Below are 13,109 nucleotides of genomic sequence, written 5' to 3' on the forward strand. Positions count from 1 at the left end.
GCTCAGCAGTCAGGTGAGTTTTATAAGTTTCCTTAAATACTTGGAGCCAAAAACTAAAATAAAATAAAGGAAAAGGCGGAAGGAGAAGAGGAAAAACTACTCTCCCATCTTTGCAGATTGGCTGTGTGGGGTACTCCTTTAACACTTAGCCAAGCTGGTTCCATTCTGCCTTAGCCTTCATGCCCAGCCTGCATGGAGCATGCAGACCAGTCCAAGTTGAGGGCTGAGGGGCTTCTCAGGGCTTTCCTGAGCGTGGGTCCCACCCTGATTTCCTGGCATACGTGGAAGCTTCTAAAAGCCCTTATTCCCACACATACCTCCTTTTTCATCCTCTTCCTTTCCAGGCTTCTCAGTTTGTCTACTGCTCATTTGGGGCAAGAAATGACTGTCATTTTTTGCTCCAGGCTGCTGCTTCCAGTACTTGTGCCTTGAAATGCTTTTGGCACAAGCCATCTGGAAAGCCGCCCCTGGCCTGTGACAGCTGAGTCGAAATACAGGGAAAACTTTGCAACACTCGTACATGTAGACAGCTGCCCAACATGTGAAACCCACAGTCCCAATTCCGAGGTCTGTAATTCTCCCCCCTGGTCACAGCACCCTTACCTGGAGCTCAGGGTGTCATCCATTTGGCCGGTGATCTGAACTGCAGGGATGGTAGGTGGGCAGTTTAAAAAGTCAGTGCTCTCTCCCTGCAGAGCTGCTGCCTTCCTTCACCAGGCTTCCCCCTGGGGGTGAAAGTTTTGGACTAGATTGTCAGTTTTTGTTAGTTCATTCCTTGTTCATGTTGGGGGGCACAAGCCCTAGATTTCCCTGCTCTGCCATTTTTGTTGGTCACTCCCCATCAATTGTTGAGCACTTCCGTTTCCTGGGACAAACAGATGTCCTGCGTGTTTATTTCTCCTAATCAGCCTCGGGATAAGCTGGTACTCTAAAGAGCTCTGGTTCCATTAATGGCAAGTAACACTTAGAACCCAAGATCTGGGCACACATCATCCTCAGGATACAAATACTGCATATTTTATTGTGAATTTAAAATGTTAAGCTGTGCTTGTAGTTTTATTAGGATTGCTATTCTGCCAATACTCTTGTGATATTACAAAACTTCTGAGTAGGCCACCTTTACTTTCTTCCTACAACTTACTATTTTATTAGTCATTTTTCACACTAGATTTTGGAGGAATGTATATGTTGCATTTTAGCAGAAATAAGTGCAGTTCATTTTTTTGTTGGGTAACTCTTTGTCAGTGTTGGGTTGGCTGCCAAAAAGTGGCTAAGCCAAGACAGAAGATTGACATCTCACGTGCAAGTCCATGAACAGTGCTCCAGAGAGGTGGGCCAGCCGTATTCTGTGATGTTATCCAGACAGAAGCTTCCCTTTACTTGTTACTCTTCCATCTCCTAAAGCAGGCATCAGCAAAACTCAGATCACAGGCCACATTCAGCCTGCTGTCTCTTACTGAGACAGCCTAGAAACCAAGAATGGTTTTTACATGTTAAGTAGTTTTATTTTTTAAAAATCAGAAGAATAGTATTTTGTGGGCATGTGAAAATTATATGAAGTTCAAATTTAAGTGTCCACACCTAAAAGCTTCTAGGAACACAGCCAGGTCCCTGTGCACGGACATTGCAGGTGCTTTCATGCTGCAGTGGCAGAGGTGAGTGGCTGTCAGGCCGTGTGGCCCACAAGGCCTGAAGTGTTTCCATGGCCTTTTTAGGATGGGTGTAGTGACCCCTGCCTTCCAGTGTCTTCCTCATGCTCAGGGAGGAAGTCAGCTCACCAGCACCAGAGTCCTGTCACGGCCTGAGGGCTGGAGCAGAGGCAGCAAAGAACAAGAGGTCCTCTTTTAAGGATACGACTCAGCTGATGGCACAGTATTCCCCACATTCCCCACCGACTCAGCTCAGTCACCCCGTCGTGCCTTGCTGACGGGAAAGTTGGCCAGTTAAACCTCTGGTGATGTGCCCAACTGAAACGGGAGGAAAGGGAACAGCTAGCAGCCCCGTTAGTTACACTAAGTGGACAGGGCACTGTCGTCAAAGGAAGGACGTTCAAAAGCAGAGACCAGCAGATGAACAGCGTGATCAGGAGTCACTTGACTGAACAGCCCAGCCAGGCACAGTGAGATGACGCAAAGAAGAGTGTGACTCTGTAGCCTGACAGCATATGGCCCTGGTTTTAACAGTGTCTTCATTTTGCCCTATTTGGGAGGCCATGGAAGCAACAACTGAACGACCATGTCACTAACCCTGCGATGATTCAAGAAAAGGGGCGGGGCCCTCACCTCCACCTGCCAGGAAGGGTTGGCCTCCTGTTCAGCCCTTGAAAATCCCCCTTACGGTTCCCAATCTGCTCACATCACAAATTAGGAGGTCACTGTGTATAAGAAGCAAGTACTCGTGCTCTGCCTCAATTCCATTTTCAGTCCTTCCCGCAGGACAGGTGAACTGAAGCACACCAACAGTGCTCTCTTTCACCAGCTCAGGCCTGTGTAGCTTACATGCTTCCCAGGAATAATTAAAAACTTTTCAAATACAGCGTTCCATCAAATATAAGACAGACCATTATTTTAAGTACATCTAAAGAAGAAAAACAGTGCCAGTTAAATTAGCACATATTATTGACCCTAATTTCTGAGATGTAATATCATGACAACATTGACATCTGTGAAATTATGAAGAACTTACATGCCTACATTACTGCAGAGCTAGTTTAGGACCACTAACTTGTACCAGCCCTTTTATGTGCAGGCTCTCTACAAGATAAAAAGAACGTGGTAAACCATTTAAGCTTTTCAAATATTTTACTTAATATGCATATGTGTATTTAAGCTATAAAGATGACACACTAGTGTGGGAAACCTTTGTAGATACTATTTCAACAAATATACTATGAATATATAGCTCCTACACACAACTGTGCAAACTACCAGACTTTTAATTCCTGTTATGTAGCATACTCACAATCACCTAGAAGAATAGGGAGAAATGCGGAGTAATGAAACAGACATCACGAGTGATTGAAATACATGAAAAATATGGCATTTCATCTCAGTAAGTAAGGGTAAATTAATTATTCAAATATAGACTATCAGGCTAATCACTGGAAAGCAAACAAAAGTAGGTCCTTACACTGTATGTGTCAACTAACATTGTAACAACAATCCATGAATTAACACAAATTAACCTAAACAAAATCTAAGTCATGCATTATAAAAAGGAAGTATATCTGATATTGTATCAGGTTCCAAAGGTCCTCAGGTCAATGATGTAACAATTTAAGGAAATGTACACATTTGTTTCTAAAGCTGAAACTACTTACATCAAAATTTACAGAAAATAAATCTCTATATCAACACGTCAAAATAAGTGATTTACCTCAAGTCCACTTCTCAATTGTGTAACTCTGTATCTTCAGTTACCACTAACAGAGCAACCTCAGTCAACAGACTTAAAAATAAATGTAGTCTTTCCCAAAAGAAACAGTCCAGAGGTGGAGTGGCTCCTCGGCTGGTAGTTCAGAAGCTCAACATCGTCCAGGTCCTTCCAGTCTTTCTGCTCTGCCATGCTTAAATTCTCCTTCATTGTTGAAAGAGATAAGCAGGCATCACATACCGAGAAGGAAATGTTCAACACAAGATTCCACTTCACCCTGCAGGATTCCTTGAATGTTGAGGAAAACTTCTCCAGAAACAAACTATCAGATACCTCTTTTATGTGTTTATAATTTGGGTTCTATGACTACTCTTGCTGGTAGTGAGAAAGAGACGATCATTTTGGTTGAAACTAATCAGGATTTACCCATTTCATGAGAAATAGATACCCAAACTACCAGCAAACACTCAAGATCGAGTGACTAGGGTGGTGACTCAATAATGTCTCCACAAGCCGTATAAATGTGTTCTCAGTTCATTCAGAAACAGGGAGGAGCAGAGAGCAATGTTTAAAAACATTATTGTATCAGATAAAAATACAGATAATTTCCAAGTGACATAGTATGTGTGCTCTGCACTTACGTAGACCTCCAAATGAAAAACAGATGAAAAAATAGATTAAAATGGGAATATTTTAAGTACATTTTAAAACTGTATACAGTTCAGTTCAATGAGCATTAGTTGTTTCTCAATACTGGAGACTTCTGGCATTGACAATTTAAAATACCTATGCAGTCTCTTGCCTATCTGATGCATACATGTCTATCTCTTGGTGACTCAAAGTTAAAAACATAGAAAAACACTGGCTTATTTATGGAGTATTTAGTTCATTAACAATGATCAAATACATTTATAAGTGCCAAGGAAGAGTACAAGAAGGAGAATACTTTATACCTACCAAACATTAGTTCAATAGCAATGCATATTAAGATAATAACATGGTAGTGCTATTTAAAATAGCACTATATGACTTACAAATTATGCTAATAAGGATACAGTGCCTTTTCAAACATGATTCAGAATAAGCATACAATTTGTGTACTGTAGCATCCTAAAGAGCAAGCAAACAGAAAGTCCTGCACTCTCAGGAACCACCTACAGAAGTTTAATGTGGCTCTGTTGCTGTCTTGATTAGCTATCTGATGATTTTACAGCTTCTATTTACACAAGGAGTACGTTTATTCACAACAGGTCTTTTTTTTTTTTACAAAAAGCTTGATATATCGGAAACATAACTTTTAGTATTAATAATTTCCAAAGGAGTATGTTTTCCTTAAAATAACATTTCCCCTTGGTATGAATTCCCTGATATATAAAACAGTTTGAATCCATGGTGAAATGTATATACATTGTACAGGTTTATAAATTTTTCCTCTTGTATAGTCTGGTATTGAGCAAGTCATGTGGTCTTGTTGCAATTGTGGTTTCCACCCTGTGAACTTTGAGATTACAAGTCTGACTAATGCAAAAAGGCTGGTCCACATTCCCCTGTGGGAGTTTCTTGTACATTATATTGAAAAGGTTCTCTGACATAAAATGAGGTCTGACTTCAGAGAAGCCTGCCAACATCAAGTACATTTATATTTCCTCTCCTGTGGATTCTCTGGTGGCTATTGAAGGCTGATTTGTGGTAGAATTTTTTCCCACATTCATTACATTCATAGGGTTTCTCTCCTGAATGAGTTCTATAATGTACAGTGAGGTATGACATCCGAGAGAAGGCTTTTCCACATTCGTTACATTCAAAGGGTTTCTCTCCCGAATGAATTCTATGATGTATAGTGAGATACGACATCTGAGAGAAGAATTTTCCACATTCATAACATTCATAAGCTTTCTCTCCTGTATGTGTTCTCTGATGTCTGTTAAGGGCTGAATTCTGGCAGAAGGTTTTCCCACATTCATTACATTCATAGGGTTTTTCTCCTGAATGAATTCTATGATGTATAGTGAGGTAAGACATCTGAGAGAAAAATTTTCCACATATATAACATTCATAGGGCTTCTCTCCTTTATGTATTCTCCGATGTCTACAAAGGGCTGAATTCTGGTAGAAGGTTTTCCCACATTCGTTACATTCATAGGGTTTCACTCCTGAATGAGTTCTATGATGTATAGTGAGGTACGACAACTGGGAGAATAATTTTCCACATTCATTACATTCATATGGTTTCTCTCCTGTGTGTACTCTCTGGTGTCTCATGAGGGCTGAATTCAGGTAAAAAGTTTTTCCACACTCATTACATTCATAGGGTTTCTCTCCTGAATGAGTTCTGTAATGTACAGTGAGATACGATAACCGAGAGAAAAATTTCCCACATTCATTACATTCATAGGGTTTCTCTCCTGTGTGTGTCCTCTGATGTGTAGTGAGAGTAGACTTGCGGCAGAAGCATTTCCCACATTCATTACACTTGTAGAGTTTCACACCTGTGTGAATTTTATGATGGTCATTAAGTGCTGACTTCTGGGAGAAGGTTTTTCCACAGTCATGACAAACATAGGGTCTCTCTCCTGAATGTGTTCTCTGGTGTTGTGTGAGGTGTGTCTTCTGGCAAAAGGATTTTCCACAATAACTACATTCATAGGGCTTCTCTCCTGAGTGAGTTCTCTGATGTTGAATGAGGTGTAACTTCTGATAGAAGGTTTTCCCGCATTCATTACATTCATAGGGCTTCTCCCCTGTGTGTGTTCTCTGATGTACAGTGAGGGTTCCCTTCTGGCAGAAGGACTTCCCACACTGATTACATTCATAAGGTTTCTCTCCTGTATGAGTCCTCTGATGTATAATAAATTTTGACTTTTTACAGAAGGATTTCCCACATGCAGTGCATTCATAGGGCTTCATTTCCATATGAGATGTCTGGTGTACACTGAGGCTTGACATTTGGAGAAAGGCTATTTCAGATTCATTCCACTTATAGGGTTTCTCCTCCATGGGATTACCAAAAACTGTATCTTTTTGAAAGGCTTTCTGGCATTCAATATATTCAAAGGGTTTCTCCAAAATATGAATGTTCTGATAAATACTTCCTTCATTTAGAGTATAAGCTTCCCTATTTTGATGAAATACATAAGGTTTACCTTCTGGGTGAGTTTTCTCCAGCTTTCTGTGGACAAGTGATTTCCCACATGCGCTACACTCATCAGGTTTCAGTCTTGCATAGCTTCCATCACTACTAATATATCCTGAAATCGATTTCAAACTCTTTTCACATGAGTCACATTTATAGGATATTCTTCTTGAAGGAACAGGATTTGTTTCCACATCAAAAGTCTTACCAAGAACATTACCTCTCTCTTCAATCGGGGTTTTGTTTTTGATGGATATACTTTGCCTCGAATATTTGTCTTCATTTTCCTGGACTCTTTCTATCACATTGACTTTCCAAACTTCTTCTAAAAAGAGGCAAAATTAACCAAATTTTGTACATCTTCCTACATTACATATGGAATGAGGCATACACAAGCATTTCATTGCAGTGTAGATGCTAGCTTCATGGACAGATGAAAATCATTTCATGTGTACTTCTTTCCCTTATTCTTTGGTTTGGAATAAACACCACACACACACACACACACACACACCAATTTCCAGTGGTGAGGAAAGTGGAAAGTAAACTGACAAAAACACAAGCACCTTTGATCTCTGCTACTTTATAAGATTTGGTTGAAAACTGGGTATAAATGGTAAAATACAAACATGGAGCAATGATCAGAAGACAGGATGCTGGGTGAATGACTGACAAAGTAGATATGAGAGGACTCACAGTCCATGGGGTCAATTGATAGGGCAGCAAGGAGAGCTGCTGGACAAGGAGGGTTGTAAGATATGTCCAAAGATGGGGATTAGTTTTGAAGGAGGAAGAGCAGCACTTTACACCATGTCATTTCATATTAACATGAGAGACAGATTACAATCTAATGTACTATCACCTTTTACTAAGATTTTTGTGGTAACATTTTGACTAGTCTGGATCCTTCCAAACTATTTTGCCTTTTTTTTCAGATTCCACAAAATCATGCCAAATAAACTGACACCTAAATCTCCTCATGTTTAGAGTAACCGTTCCTGTAACCAGGGCTCTAACTTTAACTCTGTTCCACTTAGAATGAGAATCCCAGGAACCAGTATGTCCAATAGGAAGTGCAAAATACACCCCAGAGCACATCATCCTTTCAAGTTTTAGATTTCTTAAATATTTTAATGCTGTTGTGATTTCAACTGAGCTCATTCTGACCATGAAACTCTATTTGTTCCTGGTTGGATAACACAGCATGAACTCTGGCTTCGTGACCCAGGGCAAGTCACTTAGCTGTGCTCAGACTATCCACCGGTAACATGAGACAATGGCACCAACTGCATGGAGTGACTGTGGGATTACCCAAGTTCATAAGTATAATGCACTCAGAACAGCATTTGGCATAAAATACATGCCCATTAAGTTTAGCAATTATTTTTCCCATTTTCAATTGCCTGACAATTTCCTTAAACTTGTCTTGTCTGTGACATAGACACAGTACTGTCACTTAATTCTTAATGTGAACAGCATTTCCCAACCTGAATTTCACTGAGTGTACAAATGTTAAAAATCAGATTCTTCAAACTGCTCCTAAAATCATAAGCTTTATTTTTACTTTCTTACAATTTTTTAGATGAACTTCACTATTGTGCTTGCTATCATCCACATCAGATGAAACCGTATCAACCTTGTCCTCCAAAACCTACAACTTACCTGAGTCCACTGTCAAAATATCACAACAGGTAAAATGGGGGGTGGGGAGAATCTGATAAGGAATGCTTTCACCACCTGGATTTACAATGTGAATCCAAACTAGGATTACAGTAATCTGCTTAAATAATTCCTGTTCCAGGAAAATCAACCTATTTGTTTGACAAAGAGTCGTAAGATATACCCAAGTAGGAACTGGTTTTGGAGAAGGTGGATCAGCACTGTACACCATTATCACTTCATATAAAGTTGGGAGAGACAGGTTACAATCTAAGGCATTCTCTATCGGCTTACACTAAGATTACAGTGGTACCAACAGTGCCCAGCTCACCTGCAGCCACAAGTCTCTGCTCCTGTTGTTTCACTTAGTTTGCTTGACTTCTAACTTTGATCTACTCAAAACCTATCTTTTGGGGGATGTCCAGACTTTAAAAAAACACTTTTCAAATCCTTTCTCAGTTAGTTCCATTTTCTCTTAAAGTTAAAAATACTTGCCACACAATAATTTTAGCACACAGTGATTCAACCCTTCCATTGAAAGTTAACTATCCATGTGAATGCTGGGTTTAAATTACTCCATACAGCTGTTCTCCTTTTTTAACCAAAACCTCTTTTGGAAAGTATGACTCTACTTCCTATTTCCTTTGAATCCCTAATAGAAATCAGAGAAGTTGTTCTTACTCTGAATCACATGGGTACCTTTCAAGTACCTGCAGAATATATGGGAATGTGACTGAGGGACACATATTTTGAAATGATTACCTGTAAATTATTTCTGAATGGATAGACAAGAAAGTTCTGTCACCTACCTGGCTCTTCAGATAGTCAAAGAAAGAAATTTGTACTATACATTACATACTATGGCGAGGGAGGACGTACTCTTTTCTTTATAGGGTTATAATTCAGGGGAGGAAAGAAGCTCAAGAAAAAAATAACATACTATCAAATAACAGATTCCTTGATCGACCTAAGTTTTTTTTCAGGGTATCACCATGAGGTGGAGTCACAGTTAAGAGAAGGAAGGAACTGGAGTAATGATAAGAGTTGGAAAGAAAAACTTCAAGGAGGGAAGGGTTTGAAAATTTGAGCTCAGACTTAAACAATAATGTCTTATCTGGCCAAATAAAGTGCTTCCCACTGAAACGTAAAGTTATAGGGACAATAAATCACACGAACAGAATGCATTTGTGGACCAAATGAAGTTTAGCAAGTGTTTTGGCAAACTGCAGAAAATCAATTTCTACGGGCCCCACAGGGCTGATATGGTGACTTAAAGCATGAGGAATTGAAGTTCCCGTTAGGAGGGAACAGGGGTCACTGCAGGCTCATCACGTGAAACGGAATTTCAGGTGAGCCGTCTGCATCCATTACAACAAAGGGCTGCTGTACCGCCCCCACAGGGAGCACCAGACGACAGGCAGACGATGCGCATAGAGCACACACACAAAGCCGAAGTACATGAGACAGGAGGAGCCCTTTACAGAACAAGCCACTGAAGGGAGACGCAGACCCTTTAGACATATTTCTGGAGGGTGTGGGAGGACAAATGAGTCGCAGTTCCTCCCTGTACATCATAGTTACTGAGCACCTGCTATGACAGGACGTTATTCAAGGCACTGGGAACAGAACTGCACATAAGACAGAAAAGATGAAAAGGAGTGTTCGGGGAAAGAGGGAGACCCAGTTCCTGCTGTCACTAAACTGAAGGACTGGATCTCAGGAGAGTGACCAGCACAAGTGCACACGACAACACAGGTGAACTGAATGACTGGCTTAGGCACAGAACGGGTTTGGAATGTGACCTCAAAAGGAAGAGAAGTGAAACTAGGGATAGAAACATGTCAAGGCATTTCACAGTAAAGAAGAAGAAAGGAAGGTAATGAGAACATAAGGGCTGCATAAGGTAGTTTTTAACAACACACTTATGAATGCCTAAAAAAAAGAATCTATAGCAATGGGTCACTGAAAATGCCATAAAAGAGAGCAAGACTCAAGGTTTAAAAGGAAGAAGGAAGTGACTGGGTTTTGGTTCTGGGTTGGGTAATCATGGAAAAGCTCTACAAACATAAGTTTTTGTGGAGAAGGAAGATGTCTTTGAGAGTGAGAATCAGGTAGCTAAAGCATACAAGTATCTCTCTCTAGTCACTTCTAAAGGTTAGGACCATTAAAAATTCCTGGGGAAAACACTGCCAAGTTACCAGTCTCCTCACTGCCTCCACTAACACACCTGGGTAACTCTGAAGTAAGAATTCTCCTTCTACTATCCATGGCTCTTCTCCTTGCTCCAACTTGATGATAACTTCTGGTTTGATAATGTGACACCCTGTTAATAGAAATGAAAGAGAACTTGAGCCTGGCTGCTGGGCTTCCAGATCTCTGCCATCATAGGAAAGTGCTGCTTTATGAGCTACACAACAGAAGTGCCCATCTGAATGGTATCAAAATTAGAACATTTCATTGGGAGGTAAAGATCAAAATACCCAGCCTGGTGCCCAAAACATATTATTCACATTTGTCCCATCAAATTCAAAGTTAGATTCAGTAAATTTGAGGGAAATCCCATATATCTTAGCAACTCAGGAAACAAGCTGCCCTCACCCACGGAGACCAGGTGGCTGTAGTTCTCCAGCATCACATCCCTGTAGGTTGTCTTCTGCTCAGGGTCCAGCTGCTGCCACTCCTCCTGGGTGAAGTCCACGGCCACGTCCTGGAATGACACTGGCCCCTGTAATGACACCGTGGTTGGAATTGGGTGACACGGAGAAGGGGTACGGGGATAAGAGTTTACCGAGCTCACTGGTAAAGTCAACTATGAACATTGAATACATTTTTTTTTTATTGGGGAAGGGGAACAGGACTTTATGGGGGAACAGTGTGTACTTCCAGGACTTTTTTCCAAGTCAAGTTGTTGTCCTTTCAATCTTAGTTGTGGAGGGCGCAGCTCAGCTCCAGGTCCAGTTGCCGTTGCTAGTTGCAGGGGGGCGCAGCCCACCATCCCTTGCGGGAGCTGAACCGGCAACCTTGTGGTTCAGAGGACGCATTCCAATCAACTGAGCCATCCGGTAGCTCAGGGGCAGCTCAGCTCAAGGTGCTGTGTTCAATTTTTAGTTGCAGGGAGTCCCTTACGGGACCCGAGGAATCGACTGGCCACCTTGTGGTTGAGAGCCCACTGGCCCATGTGGGAATTGAACCGGCAGCCTTCGGAGTTAGGAGCATGGAGCTCTAACCGCCTGAGCCACCGGGCCAGCCCTGCATTGTATACATTTTCAATGTTACAGATTCAGGAAGGAAGATAAATATATGAGAACTACACTGAAAGAGTTCATTCAGTATCCACCAATAAAAGAAGACGCTGCCTTGCATGTGAGCCAGGAACAATCTTGGCTCTCGGGGACACAGACCAGCAGACTCAGCCCCTGCCCCCGAGGAGCACAGGCCTGAGGGGCACTCGTAGAAACAGGATGTACTTTGTTCCTTCATGTTCTTCTCATCTTGCTCCCTGGCGCCTCCTCTCCTCCAAGTCACCCCAAGTGCGAGCCCTGGCGCTCAGTCCTCAGTCCGTTACTGTGCTGTCGGCACTCCCTGCTGTGATTTTGACCCCATCTGGCCTCATGGCTTTAATTTAACTACCATCTACCTATCAACATTTCCCAAATGTGTACCACCAGCCCAGACTTCCCTCCTAAATTCCACACCTGTGTCCCTGATCTCAAAGTCCACGTGCCTGAAGTTCATCTGCTGTTCCTGCCCAAACCTGTTCCTCCTCCGGCTTACAGAAGGAGCCAACCTGCAATGTCTGCCACGACTACCGGGCGGCAAGTAGCCTGGACAACACACATGCTCACTTTGCGTTGTACGGCACAGCGTGCCTACAGCAAGTCTGAGCAGGGCCTGCCACAAGAACTGTCAATAACAATGCTTGTTCGTCACACAGTGTTGCTGTTTCCAAACAGCATCACCATGAATATTCCAAACTGATTTCTGATTTGGTGACAGGTTTAAGTAGTTTCCCCAAGTTCAAGCTTATGCATAAAGGGGTAAGGGGGGAAATTGCATTGTTCATCTTCTGGCTTAAAACAACAAGCTTTGGAGCATTTTAAACTTTTAAGAAAGTGGGTTTCAGAAAATCTGGATAACCAGTTAAGAAACTCATCAGAATTGTACATATTTAGGTATTTTAGGTTAGTTTTGAAAGACACAGGAACAACCCATGACAGTGTCTTGAAAGACCACTCAGTACAGTAACCGTCCAGAGATAGCTTTGTGATCAGAGAATCAGAACTGCTTACACACTGTCACACAAGCCAGAACACTGGGCGTGGGAGTGAGAATACTTCTGTGACCATCTCGACTCACGGCTTCGTCAGAGCCACGTTTCTCAGAGCATGCTGCTCACTCCCCTGCTGTGGGGGTGGGGGGAAGAGCACGCTCTCCTCGCCGTTCTGAGAGTCCTTTCATGACTACCGAGGAGGGGAAGCACTGGAGCTCCATTAGGGAAGACTGACAGAAAGAGTATTCCCCAGAGGACTGTAAATGACCAAGACGCAAGGGACTTTTACAAATGGGCTCTGTGTGGCACGGCTGCTTCTGTGTCAGAGACCTGACATGCATCGCTGGGAAACAAACGGCGAAGAACAGTGAGCCCCCTGGGGCCAAACACCTTGGTCCAAGGATCCCTGACCCACAACAGAGTCTACTTCACATAAAGGAAAAGGAAAGACATTCTCGGACAGGCAGAGCTTCCAGAGTCAGGAGTCAGTGCACCACTTATGTGGCCTGTTCACAGAAAGCAAATGATGCAGTACTCCAGAGCTAGTAAGGAGAAAAGATAACCAACAAAAATGAAGCAGACCCGGGGCTGGCCCGGTGGCTCAGGCGGTTAGAGCTCCGTGCTCCTAACTCCGAAGGCTGCCGGTTCGATTCCCACATGGGCCAGTGGGCTCTC

General features: G+C 42.3%; 2 long non-coding RNA genes across 3 annotated transcripts in view; one reads left to right on the forward strand and one right to left on the reverse strand.

Annotated features, from left to right (window-relative positions):
* LOC308491857 overlaps positions 1 to 13,109 on the forward strand; it is a 32,075-nt gene that overhangs the window by 16,368 nt on the left and 2,598 nt on the right. The window contains exon 7 of the long non-coding RNA XR_013992418.1: positions 8,088 to 8,196. This is a non-coding gene — a long non-coding RNA (uncharacterized lncRNA). The remainder of the gene's footprint in view (positions 1 to 8,087; positions 8,197 to 13,109) is intronic.
* LOC308491856 overlaps positions 2,786 to 13,109 on the reverse strand; it is a 14,131-nt gene continuing 3,807 nt past the window's right edge. For both annotated transcript variants that reach the window (XR_013992416.1, XR_013992417.1), the window contains exons 3-5: positions 10,763 to 10,889; positions 10,392 to 10,487; positions 2,786 to 6,830 (exon numbers count right to left, since the gene is read on the reverse strand). This is a non-coding gene — a long non-coding RNA (uncharacterized lncRNA). The remainder of the gene's footprint in view (positions 6,831 to 10,391; positions 10,488 to 10,762; positions 10,890 to 13,109) is intronic.

The sequence above is a fragment of the Rhinolophus hipposideros genome, assembly GCF_964194185.1.
Source record: "Rhinolophus hipposideros genome assembly, chromosome: 23".
Lineage (NCBI taxonomy): Eukaryota > Metazoa > Chordata > Mammalia > Chiroptera > Rhinolophidae > Rhinolophus > Rhinolophus hipposideros.